Source organism: Vitis vinifera, chromosome 9, assembly GCF_030704535.1.
Source record: "Vitis vinifera cultivar Pinot Noir 40024 chromosome 9, ASM3070453v1".
NCBI lineage: Eukaryota > Viridiplantae > Streptophyta > Magnoliopsida > Vitales > Vitaceae > Vitis > Vitis vinifera.
In genome coordinates this window covers 11458423-11476007 of record NC_081813.1, presented here as the reverse complement: position 1 = coordinate 11476007, position 17585 = coordinate 11458423, and positions in this window count along the sequence as shown.

Here is a 17585-nt window from a genome sequence, read left to right as displayed (position 1 = left end):
AGCAAGCTTACCTTCCTCTTTATGTGAAGGTTCATATATATAGTACCAGAAGCTTTGTTTCCCTCTTTAATGGTAGGGAGATATTTTGGCTTGTCATGATGCCACTAGGTGGTGGCAGGGTCATCATCACCCTACGGGTGACTGATAGAGATCGTGGGAAGTGACTTGTCGTCACTTCATTCCTGTCCTTTCACTCTACAGGTGGCGGAACGTGGGCCATGGCAGGCTGTTATGATGACGTGCAAGACTTGCTTACTTCAGTCAATGATCCGGACAAACATATCCGGATAGGATATGTCGGTCGTCCGGATGTGATGTTTGCGAGTGTTGTGTGCTTCTCCCTGAGGAAGTCCGAATAGGAGAAGCGCGCCACGTGTCTCCTTTGGAGGAAATCCGGATGAAGCTGATCCGGATAGAAGTGCGTGCCACGTGTCATTAGGGGGAGGGGTCCCTACACTCACCATGTCTTGGTTTTAGGCCCTAGTGACGGCCTGAGCACGTGGAACAAGTCATCCAAACCGCTGAGATTTGTGCTCATTGGAGGGTAGCCTCCGAACGAACCTGTGGTCCAGTATGGGCCTTTTGTCATGAACAAAAAGAAATTGAACAAACTATTGAGGACTATCACTATAGCAAGAATGGATTTGAGATGGCCAAGTACTGGAGATCCCAATGTTTCCACAAGAACAAAGGAAGGACCCGAGGAATTTGAGAAGCCAGATGGTGAATTAATTAAGAGGGATGATGCCAAAACACAAAGAGATGCAGAATAGCAACATGGGATCTGAAGGAACTTACCACTTTGGGACCGTTGAGGATCTGATCACTTACCAAATGAGACGCGGGCTGCATCTTAGGGAAGTCCCCAATGTGAGCCACAGGCGTGCACTTTCCTATATCCACGTGCATTAAGAAAGGAAATAAAAGATTCCATGGGAATGGGCTGCCAGATAAATAACAGGCACGAGGATTTTTTAAAGAGGCAGAGAGGACACGAGAGCAATTCTTTTGATAGGACGCGCGAAGAACTTTGAGGAGCCGACACATAACCATAAAAATGGGGGAGCAGCCCACAAAATCTCCACAAACAACGGTTTATAGGTAAGTGTATGTGTAGACCCTTTTTAGAAGTAAGGGAGGGCCCGGGGAAGCGGGTTTCTTCTCCTTCTCCTTTTGCATGACATGTGGCGAAGAAGAGAAGGGGAGGGACCTTCCCACGCATGGCCTGGAGACACGCATGCAACTGGCATTAGGCGAGGCTGCCCATGCTTGCTGACGAGGGGAATAGGGGAGTGGGTGTAGCTACAGAAAAGAGGAGAAGGGCTGCGGCAGAAGGGAAGAAGAAAGGAAAAGAAAAGGAGGAAGCGGGAGAAGAGGAGGGGAACATTATTTTTTAGGGCGTTTTGAGGCTGCCGTTAGGGATCTATGCAAGGAGTTTTTCAGAGGGAATGGTGTCATTTTTTTGAATCACTGGGCTGCTGATTTTCTTTTCATCACCGGATTGCCATTCTTTTTCATCATTGGACTGTCATTCTTTTTCATCACCGGGCTGCTGATTTTTCTTCATCACCGGGCTGCTCATCCATCATAGCAGCAACCCCACATCACAACTGGTTTTTTTTATTTTTTCATTCATCCTTCGCCACACCAGCTGCACATCCCCTCCTCTGCCACCTTCACTGCCATTAGGTAAGTCAACTATTTTCTTTTTACATATATATACGTGGAGTTTCAGCATCAGTGAAGACTTGGACCATTTTTCCAAGTAAAATTATTATTATAATAGGGTAAGTGGCTTGAGTTTATATACCAACTCCAGCATACTTTTTCTGCTTGTCTCAATATGGTAGAATGAGAACTGTGTTTTGGTTTAGTTTTAATATATCATATTAAATCCATAAAATGCAAATTCACGTAATTCTACTTTGAAAAATATATATATAATAATAATAATAATATAGTTTGATATTTATTTAGTTTAGTTGTGATTCATTTAATTATTAGTTGTTCATTTATTTTATTTACTATTAATTTAATGCTTTGAAACTCATCTATTTATTTACTTATTAGTGAGATTGAACCTATGGTTAAAAATTCCATTTAAAATGAAAAATAATAATAATAATAATAACCTTTTTTCTTCAAGATCTGGGAAGAAATTAAGGGCCTGCAATTCCGTCTGCCATTCATTTTCCAATGCCATCATGCACCTATTTCTCAAAGTGAAGGCTCTCAAAGCCATTTTTTATTTTATTATTATTTCTTTCTTCCAGAATCATTACATGCGCAGTGAAGACTTTTTGGTGGGCTTGAATATTTATGTCCATTTTCTTTTTCTTTTTTTGTTTTTTTGGCGAACACGTTTTTAAGACAATTTTCAAAATTTCAGATTTTCAATCACTTTAATCTTTAAATTAATTTTTCAAAAATTCTAATATCCAAATTTAACTTCTAAAATACCATCTTAAAATAAATCTTTCAAACAAATTCCGATTTTTAAATTTAATTCCGATTTCCGAAATTCCAATTTTTATATCAATTTATTTAATCATCATCACTTTATTCATTTATTTATTTGTTTATTTTTAAATTTTCATCTTTAAACAATTCTTCAAAATTCCAATTTTCGAACTTAATTTCCAATTTCCAAAATTCTAATTTCTTTCAAATTTAATTCCCAAAATTCCAATTCTTAAATTTAATTCCCAAAATTTCAATTTTCAAATTTAATTCCCAAAGCTCCAATTTTTTCAAATGAATTTCAAAAATCCAATTTTCTCTCAAATAGTTTTAATTCCACTCTGGTTTTCAAACAATCTTCTGCTCCTCTTGATTTTAATAGGTGTGAATGCAATTTTCATAATTCCGAATAATGGAATTTGTGAAATTAATTCATGCAAGATTAATCGGGCTTTGGTGGGGGCCTCACATACTTGATCTTATGATCTATTGATTGATTTGATTGATTGACTTGGTTATCATACATGATTTATTTATCCTGCTCTCCGACATGCATGCTATTATTTCTTAATTGTGCACTAACCTCTCTCTTGATAGCGCATGGTGGCTCGTCGCCCAGGTACGCACCTACTTTCACTCTGGTAATTGTCCAAGCATATTTTGATTCTCACGTGTGCATGATTTATTCTGGGCACTCATTGATCTACTAGTCCACTACCATGATTGCTTCATTTTATTAGTAGAGACCTGTTTTTAAGGACTTAGAAGGGTGCTACGGTTTTTACCGTACCTTCCTGATAAGTAACCTGAACCCCGAACCCGATCCGGTTTTTCACAGACCACCTTTTCCAAAGTAAGGAGTCACACTTAGGGTTTTTCTTTCTTATTTTGTTTACCCTTTTAAAAATAAAACAAAAATAAGTGGCGACTCCAAGTCATTTTTTTTAATGAATAAAAATCAATTTTTCAAATAAAATAAAAATCGAGCTCGCCATTCGAGTAGGAAACGCATGAGCACGAAATACGGGGTCCACAAAATGGTGACTCCACTGGGGATTTTTTAGAGGGTCAAGCTTGAACTTAAGATGAAGCAAACGTGGCGATTGATAAGTCAATCAGTGGACACCTATTTCTTGATCGCACATTGAGAGTTCCCGATACTATGGGATGCATGCTTGGGTGTTTGTTTTTACTGGGGACATTGACATGTTGATTATGATGCTTGTTTATCTTGATTGGGGATTCCGATTGTGGCGATTTTTCCCGTGCTTCATTGATATATTTGTTTGGGACGTTGATATGTTGATTTATCATCTTACCTTGCTTAGCATAGTGACTCTAATTTTGCCATGTTTGTTCTGATCATCTCACATGTATAGACTCACCATTGTATATCATTTGATTTGACATGATTGATTCTCTCGGTTATATATTATCTTGATTTTCATGGAGCATGCTATCGTTACCAGATATTCTTCTTGATTAGCTTGTGTGTAGATTTGGATGATATATACCTGTTTTGTATGACTGTATGTTGCATGACACCTCTCATTCTGATGTGATTGCGTGAGTTGCATGTCTATGTGGGACACACACCTATCCCCTTATCTCCAAATCCCTAGTCTCGGTCGACATCGTTTTCCTTGGTCTCATATTTGATACTAGGCTTGTTTGCTTTGTTTGTTCTTCGACCGAGATAGTGATTAGGAGTAGGGTCTAGCGATGGGCTATATCTATGTTTGGGAGCATTTTGGAGGTGGTCGACATATTGATGCTGATTGGAGTCCGAACATTGAAGACCTGTATAGCCCCGAGCTAGGTTTCATGGATAGTCGTGTGACCAGTGTGTTTCCTTTTCTGCTATAGATTCTTAGGGTTTTCGGATGCACCTACACCATTCACTGTGCACTTTAGTTGACCATTGAGCGTTGAGAGTTTGAGAGGTTTTACCATAGGAAACCCCCTGGGATGTCGAGGTAGTGCATGTGTGGAGGTGATGACCACCTTGCATGGAAGCACCCTGTCTCTTCGGAGGTGTGCAGAAGGTTGCGTACCGCGGGAGGGTATGATCGCTTTTGTTAGGGATCTTTAAAGTCCACCAATATCCATTTGGAGCCACCTTGACCTCGTAGGATGAGCCGTAGATCCTTCGATTAGGACTCCCTCCCTACACGTGGGTGCATCTGAGGGCCTTCAGAGCCTCTTTAGTTACAGTTCGGATCCAGTATTCCCTCTTTTTAGTCTCCAGTTGAGAGTGCTCGGAGATCGGTATGAGTTTGAGTAACGGTTGGGTCACCTTTCGTCTTGTCGCTCTAGATTATGCTTTTTACTCGATGATTTTAGCATGTTTTCTCCCTAGGGATTTCATTCTCATTTCTTGGCTTGACACCCCTTCACTTTGTTTTCACTCGCTCGATACTTTGGGATATGTTCATCGATCATCTTTTTTACACTGTACGCTTATCACGGGCTCAGTACCTCATCATTTGTTTGATCCTTGGTTCAATTTTCGACTCGATGCTCATATTTTCATTACGGAAAGGTGAAAGACACATTTTCACATCCATACTTTTTCGAGAGTTGTCTTGATCACCTTACCATTTTTTCTCTCATGGAGCTTGAGTCGAAATTTGAGTTAAAGATATATGTTTATTGATGGAGTACCGACCTCGTGATAGTGTGTTTTTCGCACCTCTTTTATCCCGGATTATTGATGGAGATTCTTTGGTCACATTTGTAGCCATCTCGCAGTGGATATCTTTGTGACTCTAGAGTTTTCGTCATGTATCCAAATTTCTGATTGCCACCTCAGGATCATGTGCTTGTATGTTGTATTGTCGTCTTTTAGAGTTTTATTGCGTGTCCTTCATCCGTTTTGTTTGCATTGTAGGGAGTCAGTTTAGGAGTCGGTTGAGTCTGGAGTCACATTCCTGGAGGAGAGTTGGAGGTCGATTGATCAGATCAGATTCATATCCGAGTTCGGATAGTTCAGTTGAGATGTCGGACGAGTTAGCTTCCACACTTGCTTCCATCCAGGAGTTCATGGCCGGGGTCAGTAGACGTTTGGATCAGTTAGAGAGTTCTCGCCAGGATCCTCATCTGGCTAGCGCGGTCACTGACGAGACGATTCCTCATGCATCTCAGACAGCACAGACTCGTCCACCTGGGGTTTCACTTGGTACTCCATTCCATCTGGTAGATCATTATGAGACCATTCCACCACCTACTGTCACAGTGTCGCCTCCCATGGTTCCTACTATTGGGGATACTCGATTGGCCGAGCAGGAGGCCAAGGTTGAGAGGCTCGAGTCCATGATGAGACAGATCAGATTGCAGGACGGAGGTTTGACTTGGGATGACAGAGATGGCATACCGGCGGCTAGCTTGCCCGCCAAGTTTCGCATGCCAAACATTGAGCGCTACAGTGGGATTGGTTGTCCCAAGATCCATTTGAGGCTATACAGCACAGTCATGAGAGCACATGGGATAGATGATGCGCAGTTGGTGGCCCTCTTCCCTATGTCGCTTAGCGGGGCAGCTCAGAGGTGGTTTGCTTCAGTTGAGCCTTCGAGACTTCGCACTTGGGAGGACGTGGCTCGTGAGTTCCTGACTCAGTTCGCTTTCAGTGCCGATATTGATGTATCCAGACGAGAGTTGGAAGCCACTAGACAGAGGCCGAAGGAGTCTATTTCTTCCTTTTTCACTCGTTGGAGGGCAAAGGTGGCTGGTATGGTAGACCGGCCTAAGGAGCAGGATCAGATTGATATGGTTCTTCGGAACCTACAACCGAGGTTCGCTAGGCGTCTGGTGGGCATCCCATTTTAGGATCTTAGGAGTTTGGTTCATGCTGCTTTCAGTGTAGAGGAGGCTATGGCTCGAGGATTATGGACAGATACTGCTACTTCCCCTGACAGTAAAGAGAAGAGGCCGATTGGACCATTGACCAGATCTGGAGAGGTTGGTGCTATTAGCTATCAGCACCAGAGGCCTGCGCATCACTCAGCTTATAAGCCTCCTACAGTCAGAGCTCCTTTCTCTCTTCCACAGTATCAGTATCAGTTGGATTATGCTCAGGAGCCTTACATTGCTCAGACTAGCATGCAGCCGCGACCACCACATCCGAGAGCCGCTACTCGCCCACCACCTAGACCATATGCACAGAAGCCCCCGAGACAGTTCACTCCCTTGGGCATGACTTTGACTAGAGCTTTTGAGAAGCTCAGAGACGCTGAAGTGATTGTTCCTTTGGCGCCGAGGCCTTTGCCCCATCCTATTCCTCCTCATTTCCGTTCACATGAGCACTGCTTGTATCATCAGATTCCGGGGCACGATACTGAGCGTTGTTCAGCACTCCATCATGCGATACAGGATTTGATCGATTCAGGGGTGGTTGACTTGGCTGGGCCAAGTGTGACCACCAATCCTCTGCCTGCGCATTCCACACATGCAGTTCCTCCTCCTCCTAGTCTTTAGTAGGTTGATTTGGATATTGAGGGTACTGATGGCATGGTATTTTGGGACATTCCGGGCTGAGGACTTGGTTCTGTCGACATGGGTACATCATTTTGCAGCGATCTAGCTCAGAGCACCTTTCATTTTGATTATGGTCGTCATCAGAGTCGTTCCCGTTCTGTCGAGTCTAGTTTTTAGTTCATTAGAGTGGCTTTGTTGAGTCCAGTTTGGTTCAGAGTCGTTGTTTTTCTAGTCGTTTGTAGTCCTTTATCGCTTCACACATGATGTACTCATTTGGTTCATTCAGTGACATGATCTTTTATTTTGAGTATGTGTTATTCTCTTTTCTCATGAGTACGTTTTACATATTTTGTGTTGATGTGTGCTATGCTTTCGATATGAGACATTTTCACTTTGGCATCATTGATCACTTGGGCCTGACCTATCATGGAGGATATTGAGCCTATTGACTTGGGATCATGAGATCGACCTAGAGAGTTTGAGACTATGACTCGTTTCATCCTCTGATTAGAGCAGCACCACATCCATACCTTGACTCTATGGACTTGTTGACCTACCCTTTTTGAGCCTGACATGACACCACCCCTTGGCACCATTACACGACTTTACTACCCTTATTCGCCTTATCATGCTACAGTACCATTGTCTTTCCTTCCCATCATTTCCTTGATCTGATTAGGTAGAGTCCGAGATGGTTAGACCCGAGGTGGGCTTTACACGATGATAGATGGATCATGATGAGAGAGTGGCTTGATTGCTTGACGATGTTGTTGAGGTAGAGGAGACGTTAGGAAGCATCCGGATTTGAGTTATTACACACGACTTCAGGGAGCCGAGATGATTAGACATGGTGATTTTATGAGACGTTGGTGAGTGACGTATGATGATAGAGTGAGTTGATTGCCAGAGTACATTGATGGTTGTCATAGAGCATCAGTGGGAGCTTTCGCACGATTTCAGAGGAGTCGCCATGACTATGTTGGATGGACGCCAGTCTTTAGTATTGGCCATGTGAGATCTCGAAAGCACGATGTTCGAGGTTTTGGTCAAAGGATGGGTGGCCATCATTTCATTGAGCCTATTTATTGTATCACCCTCACATATAGAGTTACCCATTGCTAGCCCTTTGAGCCTCACACGAGCACATAGTCTTTTCTTTCATCACCTCATTTACCTATTACACCGGGTTAGGGACCCTGTAGTGCTTGCATGCTATGATTGGATACGTCATGAGTTCTAGACCTGACATACTTATTCAGGCCTCATTCCTCACTCTTCATTGTGATATTTCCCGCTTGGACATCATTCCATCACTATTTTCCGATATCACATACCACCACTTGTGATATTTGTTCTCTGTCTTTTCCTTTCCTCATTGATTACTCGACATTATCCTTGTTTCACCTTGAGTGATGGTTTTTCACACGTCACTGCATGGAGGATTGTCACATTCTTTCCTATCATTCACCCCATGGGCAGTGGTTCAGAGATGTTATTTTGAGAGGTTGTCTTGTTGGTGAGGATTCATGTTACATTCGTATGTGGAGAGGGTTTGATCACTTGGGTATGTATTTTCATGGGAGTTCATTCATTTTTTATCAGAGTATGCGCAAATATATATATATATATAGAAAATATATATATATATAGCGCATTGTTCATTTTATCGTTCTTCATTGGGCATGTGTATGGACGTGTCGGGTTGCTTCATTGAGTTCATGTGTTAGAGAGAGTTCGTATGAGAGCTTCTTTCTAAGTTTCATCTTGATGTATATTTTGGGTGAGAGTATGAGTCATCCATTCGATTTTTGTGAGAGAGACGAGCGACTTTCCTTTAGTATCTCTGGATCCTTGCTCTATCCATCATTCCGTTTATTTCAAATGTGACTATTTTCCATGCTTTGATGCGAGTTGACCATCACTCACTTTTCTATCTCTTCGTCTTCGTCTTCTTCTGTCTTTATTTTATTCCTCCGTTTCACTCCACCTTACCTCATCTAATTTCTTTCTTTTCTCATCCTCCTTAATGTTTGACTTGAGTTCAGCATCTACACTTTATTCTTGCTTATCCGATATGTTCATCCCTTTATCATCACTTTTGGTGTGGGGACCCCTAGGTCCGGGACTCATGACGTTTTCTACGCATTGCATATCATGCACGAGGGGTATGGGGATTATATCATTGGGATCTTTGAGCCTAGTTTCCCTTCATTTCTTTCACCCTATTACCTTAGCCTACGTTACGTCCCAAGTCTGAAGACCACCCTGAGGCCATTACTTCACGTTGTGTTTGACGGCTCACACATGGGCAATACTCGAGCTTGGTCGATGATTATCTCTCGGAGCATGATGGATGTGGAGTTGAGATGATGATTTACACTAGGGCATACCCCTCTTATCGGTGATGGACTTTCAGAGGCGACATTATCTACACTGGGGCATACCCCGCTCATCGATGACGTTTTCTTTCGGGATGGTGCCTTGCACTGAGGCATAGTCAATTCGCTTCTTCACTTGGATTACGATGGATTAGGAGTTGTGGGATGACCCTATACTGGGGTATAGCCATTTTGGAGAGAGTTTTTATTGGAGATACAGTCACTCTACTCGACACTCTGCATTGGGACACACTCTACTCATTGATGGTTGATTTTTGAGATGACAATTTATTTTGAGGCATAGCCTTCTCATCGGTGATGGACTTTGATTTACCTTGGAGCATAGTCACTTTAGATGGTTTATACTGGGGCATAGCTAGTTCGTTCGTATTCATAGAGCCCAGGGATTTTGATTCGTATGGATCATGTTGAGATATTATCATTTTTGGCAGCGGGACTTGAGATTGATTGATTTGTTGACGTATACTAGGCATGATCTTCTTCAGCAGTTGTCGACTCGGATGTATTGCTTTACACTGGGGCATATCCATCTTTTGGAGGGAGATCAGATTGGTTCTTGACATAGGAGCACCCGACGAGTGATACGGAGATCATTGGATTATTTCATGTTGTCCTCATTGCATACTGGGGCATAGCCACCTAGTCGGATGTTTTGATATCGAGATCTGACTTTCCGTTCATGGTTATTACTTCTGATGGATTGTGGAGCTATTGACACCTCGGGTCTAGCCTCCTCGGCATACCTAGATGATCTCAGATACTTACATACCTCTCATTTCATACTCAAACGTTTCACCATGGATACTTTCATACCTTCTATCATACCGGAGCCTGACCATCACCTTCTTTTATCCTACACATCTTACCATTACACATGACCTCACCTCTCTCTCGATTAGGAGGAGACGTGGATCAGTCCTCGATCACTTTGGTTGTGTTTTCATATATCTTTTGGACTTTAGGTTCAACATTTTCCATGATGGCAGGGCCTGACAGATTGTTGGTTTATTAGTGACGATGCTTTCATTTTGACAGTTGGCACGATGAGTGTTGTTTTTTATTTGCTCTTTGCATTTCGAGCATTGGTCATCATTGTTTTTATTCGTCAGTCATTTTTGTTTTGTCAGCATGGTGTCACGATACATGGTCTTGTTTGGCATTACCGATCTGAGGTTGGACATTTTCATTACATGATGGATGAGCATATTTAAGAGTACAATAGTTTTGAGGCATTTTGCATCTCTATCTGTTCATCATTGCATACTGGGGCATACCCCCTCTCCGAGAGCATCGGACCTTCCATGGGTTTCATTCACTTTTCGATCTAGTTTTTGACCCCCGAGAGTTACATACTGGGGCATACCCTCCTTCCCTGGGATCATCAGACCTCTTATGGGCTTCGTTATCTTTTGACCTAGTCGTTGATCCTCATGAGTTGTCATACTGGGGCATGTCCCCTCCTGCCAAGTTTGCTTGCATCGTCATCTTTGTATCATCTGGCTTTGAGTCACTCGATCATCTTCTCATCATCATCCTATCAGTTCAGTTTGAGTCGGGACCGCACCTATATCGATCGGTCATCATCATGTTAGTTCAGTTTTCAGGGTCGCACCTATATCGATCGGCCATCTCCTTGTCATGTCAATCAGTTTCTGGGACCGCACCTATATCAATCGGTCATTATCGTGTCAGTTTGAGTCGGGGCCGCACATATATCGATCCGCCATCTCCTTGTCATGTCAGTCAGTTTCTGGGACCGCACCTATATCGATCGGTCATTATCGTGTTAGTTTGAGTCGGGGCCGCACCTATATCGATCGGCCATCTCCCTGTCATGACAGTTCAGTTTCTGGGACCGCACCTATATCGATCAGTCATTATCGTGTCAGTTTGAGTCGGGGCCGCACCTATATCGATCGACCATCTCCTTGTCTTGTCAGTCAGTTTCTGGGACCGCACCTATATCGATCGGTCATTATCGTGTTAGTTTGAGTCGGGGCCGCACCTATATCGATCGGTCATCTCCTTGTCATGTCAGTCAGTTTCTGGGACCGCACCTATATCGATCGGTCATTATCGTGTTAGTTTGAGTCGGGGCCGCACCTATATCGATCAGCCATCTCCCTGTCATGACAGTTCAGTTTCTAGGACCGTACCTATATCGATCAGTCATTATCGTGTCAGTTTGAGTCGGGGCCGCACCTATATCGATCGGCCATCTCCTTGTCATGTCAGTCAGTTTCTGGGACCGCACCTATATCGATCGGTCATTATCGTGTCAGTTTGAGTCGGGGCCGCACCTATATCGATCAACCATCTCCTTGTCATGTCAGTCAGTTTCTGGGACCGCACCTATATCGATCGGTCATTATCGTGTCAATTTGAGTCGGGGCCGCACCTATATCGATCGACCATCTCCTTATCATGACAGTCAGTTTCTAGGACCGCACCTATATCGATCGGTCATTTTCGTGTCAGTTCGAGTTCGAGGCCGCACCTATATCAATCGGCCATGTTCATCATCTCTCTGTCATGTCAGTTTTCGAGTTGGGACCGCACCTATATCGATCGGTCATCATCCTATCAGTTTGTGATTGAGTCGGGGCCGCACCTATATCGATCGGCCATCTCCCTGTCATGTCAATTTTCGAGTCGGGACCGCACCTATATCGATCGGTCATCATCCTATCAGTTTGTGTTTGAGTCGGGGCCGCACCTATATCAATCGGCCATCTCCTTATCATGACAGTCAGTTTCTGGGACCGCACCTATATCGATCGGTCATTATCGTGTCAGTCTGAGTCGGGGCCGCACCTATATCGATCGGCCATCTCCTTGTCATGTCAGTTCAGTTTCAGGGACCGCGCCTATATCGATCGGTCATTTTCTTGTCAGTTTGAGTCGGGGCCGCACCCATATCAATCAGCCATTTTCCTATCAGTTTGTGTTTAGTTTGAGTCGGGACCGCACCCATATAGATTGGTCATTCATTCTTCCTATCAGGTCAGTTCGGCGTCCAGGTCTTTGCTTCAGTATGTCATTCAGGGTCACATTTCCATTTTGGGCGTTCAGAGTCATTCTCTTCACCTGGTTACTTGATGATTATCGCCTATTCATCATTGCTCTTCTAGACTTCCCCCTTCCACTACACATGACATAGTTCTTTGAGTCCGTGACGCATATTTCGATCATGCTGTTGGGCACCTTACACTTGGCATTCTCATATAGTTCGCGTAGGGCAGTCTCCTTCGGGCACATTCTTTTTTGTACTCCAGGGTGGTTCGACCGTTACTCATCTTTGACATCGATCTTCGAGTCACTTTTGGAGACGTCTTAGAGGGAGCCCGGATCCTTAGTGTGGCTTCAGAGGCATTTTGAGACACCATTTTCTCTTAGGATTAGAGCATTTGTGTTTGTCTATCAGCCTGAGTGAGTTCATGTTTTGCTAGTGTCCTTGTGGGGGTCTCCTTTGTTCTTCGGTAGAGTTCACTTCGTTCCACTCACTATTCACACTTACTTCTCGCTTCAGTGTTCATATTCCTTACACTCATGAGCTCTACCGAAGAGGGGCATATTTTTAGACCCTTTTTAGAAGTAAGGGAGGGCCCGGGGAAGCGGGTTTCTTCTCCTTCTCCTTTTGCATGACATGTGGCGAAGAAGAGAGGGGGAGGGACCTTCCCACGCATGGCCTGGAGACGCGCATGCAACTGGCATTAGGCGAGGCTGCCCATGCTTGCTGACGAGGGGAATAGGGGAGTGGGTGTAGCTGCAGAAAAGAGGAGAAGGGCTACGGCAGAAGGGAAGAAGAAAGGAAAAGAAAAGGAGGAAGCGGGAGAAGAGGAGAGGAACATTATTTTTTAGGGCGTTTTGAGGCTGCCGTTAGGGATCTATGCAAGGAGTTTTTCAGAGGGAATGGTGTCATTTTTTTGAATCACTGGGCTGCTGATTTTCTTTTCATCACCGGATTGCCATTCTTTTTCATCATTGGACTGTCATTCTTTTTCATCACCGGGCTGCTGATTTTTCTTCATCACCGGGCTGCTCATCCATCATAGCAGCAACCCCACATCACAACTGGTTTTTTTAATTTTTTCATTCATCCTTCGCCACACCAGCTGCACATCCCCTCCTCTGCCACCTTCACTGCCATTAGGTAAGTCAACTATTTTCTTTTTACATATATATACGTGGAGTTTCAGCATCAGTGAAGACTTGGACCATTTTTCCAAGTAAAATTATTATTATAATAGGGTAAGTGGCTTGAGTTTATATACCAACTCCAGCATACTTTTTCTGCTTGTCTCAATATGGTAGAATGAGAACTGTGTTTTGGTTTAGTTTTAATATATCATATTAAATCCATAAAATGCAAATTCACGTAATTCTACTTTGAAAAATATATATATAATAATAATAATAATATAGTTTGATATTTATTTAGTTTAGTTGTGATTCATTTAATTATTAGTTGTTCATTTATTTTATTTACTATTAATTTAATGCTTTGAAACTCATCTATTTATTTACTTATTAGTGAGATTGAACCTATGGTTAAAAATTCCATTTAAAATGAAAAATAATAATAATAATAATAACCTTTTTTCTTCAAGATCTGGGAAGAAATTAAGGGCCTGCAATTCCGTCTGCCATTCATTTTCCAATGCCATCATGCACCTATTTCTCAAAGTGAAGGCTCTCAAAGCCATTTTTTATTTTATTATTATTTCTTTCTTCCAGAATCATTACATGCGCAGTGAAGACTTTTTGGTGGGCTTGAATATTTATGTCCATTTTCTTTTTCTTTTTTTGTTTTTTTGGCGAACACGTTTTTAAGACAATTTTCAAAATTTCAGATTTTCAATCACTTTAATCTTTAAATTAATTTTTCAAAAATTCTAATATCCAAATTTAACTTCTAAAATACCATCTTAAAATAAATCTTTCAAACAAATTCCGATTTTTAAATTTAATTCCGATTTCCGAAATTCCAATTTTTATATCAATTTATTTAATCATCATCACTTTATTCATTTATTTATTTGTTTATTTTTAAATTTTCATCTTTAAACAATTCTTCAAAATTCCAATTTTCGAACTTAATTTCCAATTTCCAAAATTCTAATTTCTTTCAAATTTAATTCCCAAAATTCCAATTCTTAAATTTAATTCCCAAAATTTCAATTTTCAAATTTAATTCCCAAAGCTCCAATTTTTTCAAATGAATTTCAAAAATCCAATTTTCTCTCAAATAGTTTTAATTCCACTCTGGTTTTCAAACAATCTTCTGCTCCTCTTGATTTTAATAGGTGTGAATGCAATTTTCATAATTCCGAATAATGGAATTTGTGAAATTAATTCATGCAAGATTAATCGGGCTTTGGTGGGGGCCTCACATACTTGATCTTATGATCTATTGATTGATTTGATTGATTGACTTGGTTATCATACATGATTTATTTATCCTGCTCTCCGACATGCATGCTATTATTTCTTAATTGTGCACTAACCTCTCTCTTGATAGCGCATGGTGGCTCGTCGCCCAGGTACGCACCTACTTTCACTCTGGTAATTGTCCAAGCATATTTTGATTCTCACGTGTGCATGATTTATTCTGGGCACTCATTGATCTACTAGTCCACTGCCATGATTGCTTCATTTTATTAGTAGAGACCTGTTTTTAAGGACTTAGAAGGGTGCTACGGTTTTTACCGTACCTTCCTGATAAGTAACCTGAACCCCGAACCCGATCCGGTTTTTCACAGACCACCTTTTCCAAAGTAAGGAGTCACACTTAGGGTTTTTCTTTCTTATTTTGTTTACCCTTTTAAAAATAAAACAAAAATAAGTGGCGACTCCAAGTCATTTTTTTTAATGAATAAAAATCAATTTTTCAAATAAAATAAAAATCGAGCTCGCCATTCGAGTAGGAAACGCATGAGCATGAAATGCGGGGTCCATAGTATGTTTTCAAATTTATTTTTTATTTCGTTTTGATTCATCATTTTAGTTTTAAGTGTTTTAATGATTTTAGTTCTTTGATTTAATTAATCCTATATAATAAATTTCTTGTTTTAATTTCGATTTAGTTTTAATTTATTTTTTTCTTTTTTAGTTTGGATGTGTTTGTAGTTTTAATTTTTTTAGTTTAATTTATCCCATTAGATAAAGTTCCCTTTTTTTTTAATTCCAATTCGATTTAGTTTTAATTTATCTTTTATGTTTAGATGTGTTTGTAGTTTTCTTTAATTTAATTGTTTCTATTATGAAAGTCCTTATTTTTAATTTTGATTGAGTTCAATTTTAATATATCTTTTATGTTTAGATGTGTTTGTAATATTAATTCGTTAGTTTAATTATTTTTATTAGAAAAGTTTTTGTTTTTAATTTTGATTTAGTTCACTTTTAATCTACCGTTTATGTTTAGTGTTTGTTGTTTTAATTCGTTAGTTTAATTGTTCATATTAGAAAAACTCTTATTTTTAATTTCAATTTAGTTCAATTTTAATCTATCTTCTATGTTTAGTTTAATTAAACATGTTAGATAAAGTTCGTATTTTAATTCTCAATTAGTCTAGTTTTAATCTATCTTTTAGTCTAAATGAGTTAGTGATTTTAATTCCTTAGTTTAAGTAATCTATGAGATAAAGTTTATTTTTTTAATTCCGGATTAATTTAGTTTTAGGTGGTGTTTGTTTTTTTGGCTTTTTGCTGAAAGCAATTTAGTTTTAGAATTTAGGTTGTTTGTTTTTCTACTTTTTCATAACTTATTATTAACTTTGTACTAAATAGAAAAAGCCAAAATATGTAGCTTTTTCTAAATAGAAAAAATAACATATTGATTTTTTTTACTTTTTAATACTTAATAGAAATAAAATACTATAAAAATAAACAACCTAATATTTAACACTATTAAGCATTAAGGTTCTATTTAGAATTAAGTAAAAAAACAAAGACCACCTTAGTTTATAATTTAATTTAAACGAGTTAGTGATTTTAATTCCTTAGTTTAAATAATTTAAGAGATAAAGTTTATTTTTTTTCGGATTAATTTAGTTTTAGTTTATAATTTAATTTGAATGTGTTAATGATTTGAATTCCTTAGTTTAAATAATTTGTGAGATAAAGTTTACTTTTTTAATTTCGGATTAACTTAGTTTTAGTTTATGATTTAATTTGAATGTGTTAATGATCCTAATTAGTTTGATTTTAATTCGTTTTTAGTTTAAATAATCACGCTAAATAAAGTTTGTATTTTTAATTCCAATTACTTTAATTTTAATTCGTTTTTAACTCAAAGGCATTCGTGGATCTTAATTCTTTAGTTTAAATGATTGTATCAAATAAAGTTTGAGTTTTTAAAATTCCAATAATTTTATCAAGTAGAATTTAATTTCAATTTAGTTTGATTTTAATTTATTTTATAATCTGAATGCATTCATGATTTTAATTCAATTTAGTTTGGTGATTCTAATTATTAGGTTTGAATGTATCACTATTTATTTTTATTTCAATATTAAAATATTTATTTTCATTTTAAAAAAAAAATTCACACTTATGTAGTTTTCAAAAAAGTTATTTTGGTGTGTGATTTAAAAACAAATTTGTTTTAAAAATTTATACCATTGTTTAATTGTTATTCTTGGGAAACAATTTTAAAAACAAAGTAAGAAGTTCAATAATTTTTAAAAATAATTTGAAACTAAGTATATATATATATATATATATATATATATAATGACTATAAAAATTAATAGACATAATTAATGCTTTAAATTCTAATGAATCTTTTAAAATTCAAAAATCCATTAATTAAATAAAAAAATTTGAAGAAATTAAAAAAAATTAGAATATCATATTCTTAATTGAGTATAAGGTATGCATGTAATAAAAATTTGGGCTAACTTTGTTTGTTTTTAAATTCATTTAAAATAAAATAGTATTAACCATTATTAATTTTAAATTATTATTATTTATTTTTAACAAAATAAATCAATTATGCTTTAATAAGATATTAATATCCATATTTTTATAATATTTATAAAAATATAATTTAAGATTTTATTATAATATTAATATTCATATTTTATTAAAAACTATTTATTTTTTAATTTATTTATAATTACAAGACTATTTTTATTTTTAATAAGGCTTGAATTAAAGTTAGTTTATATTATATAAAATGTGTGAAGCCAATGTTTGGTTAGTATCGGTTTTGAAGATAACAAAATAAGGTTTAAAACTAATGATTATATT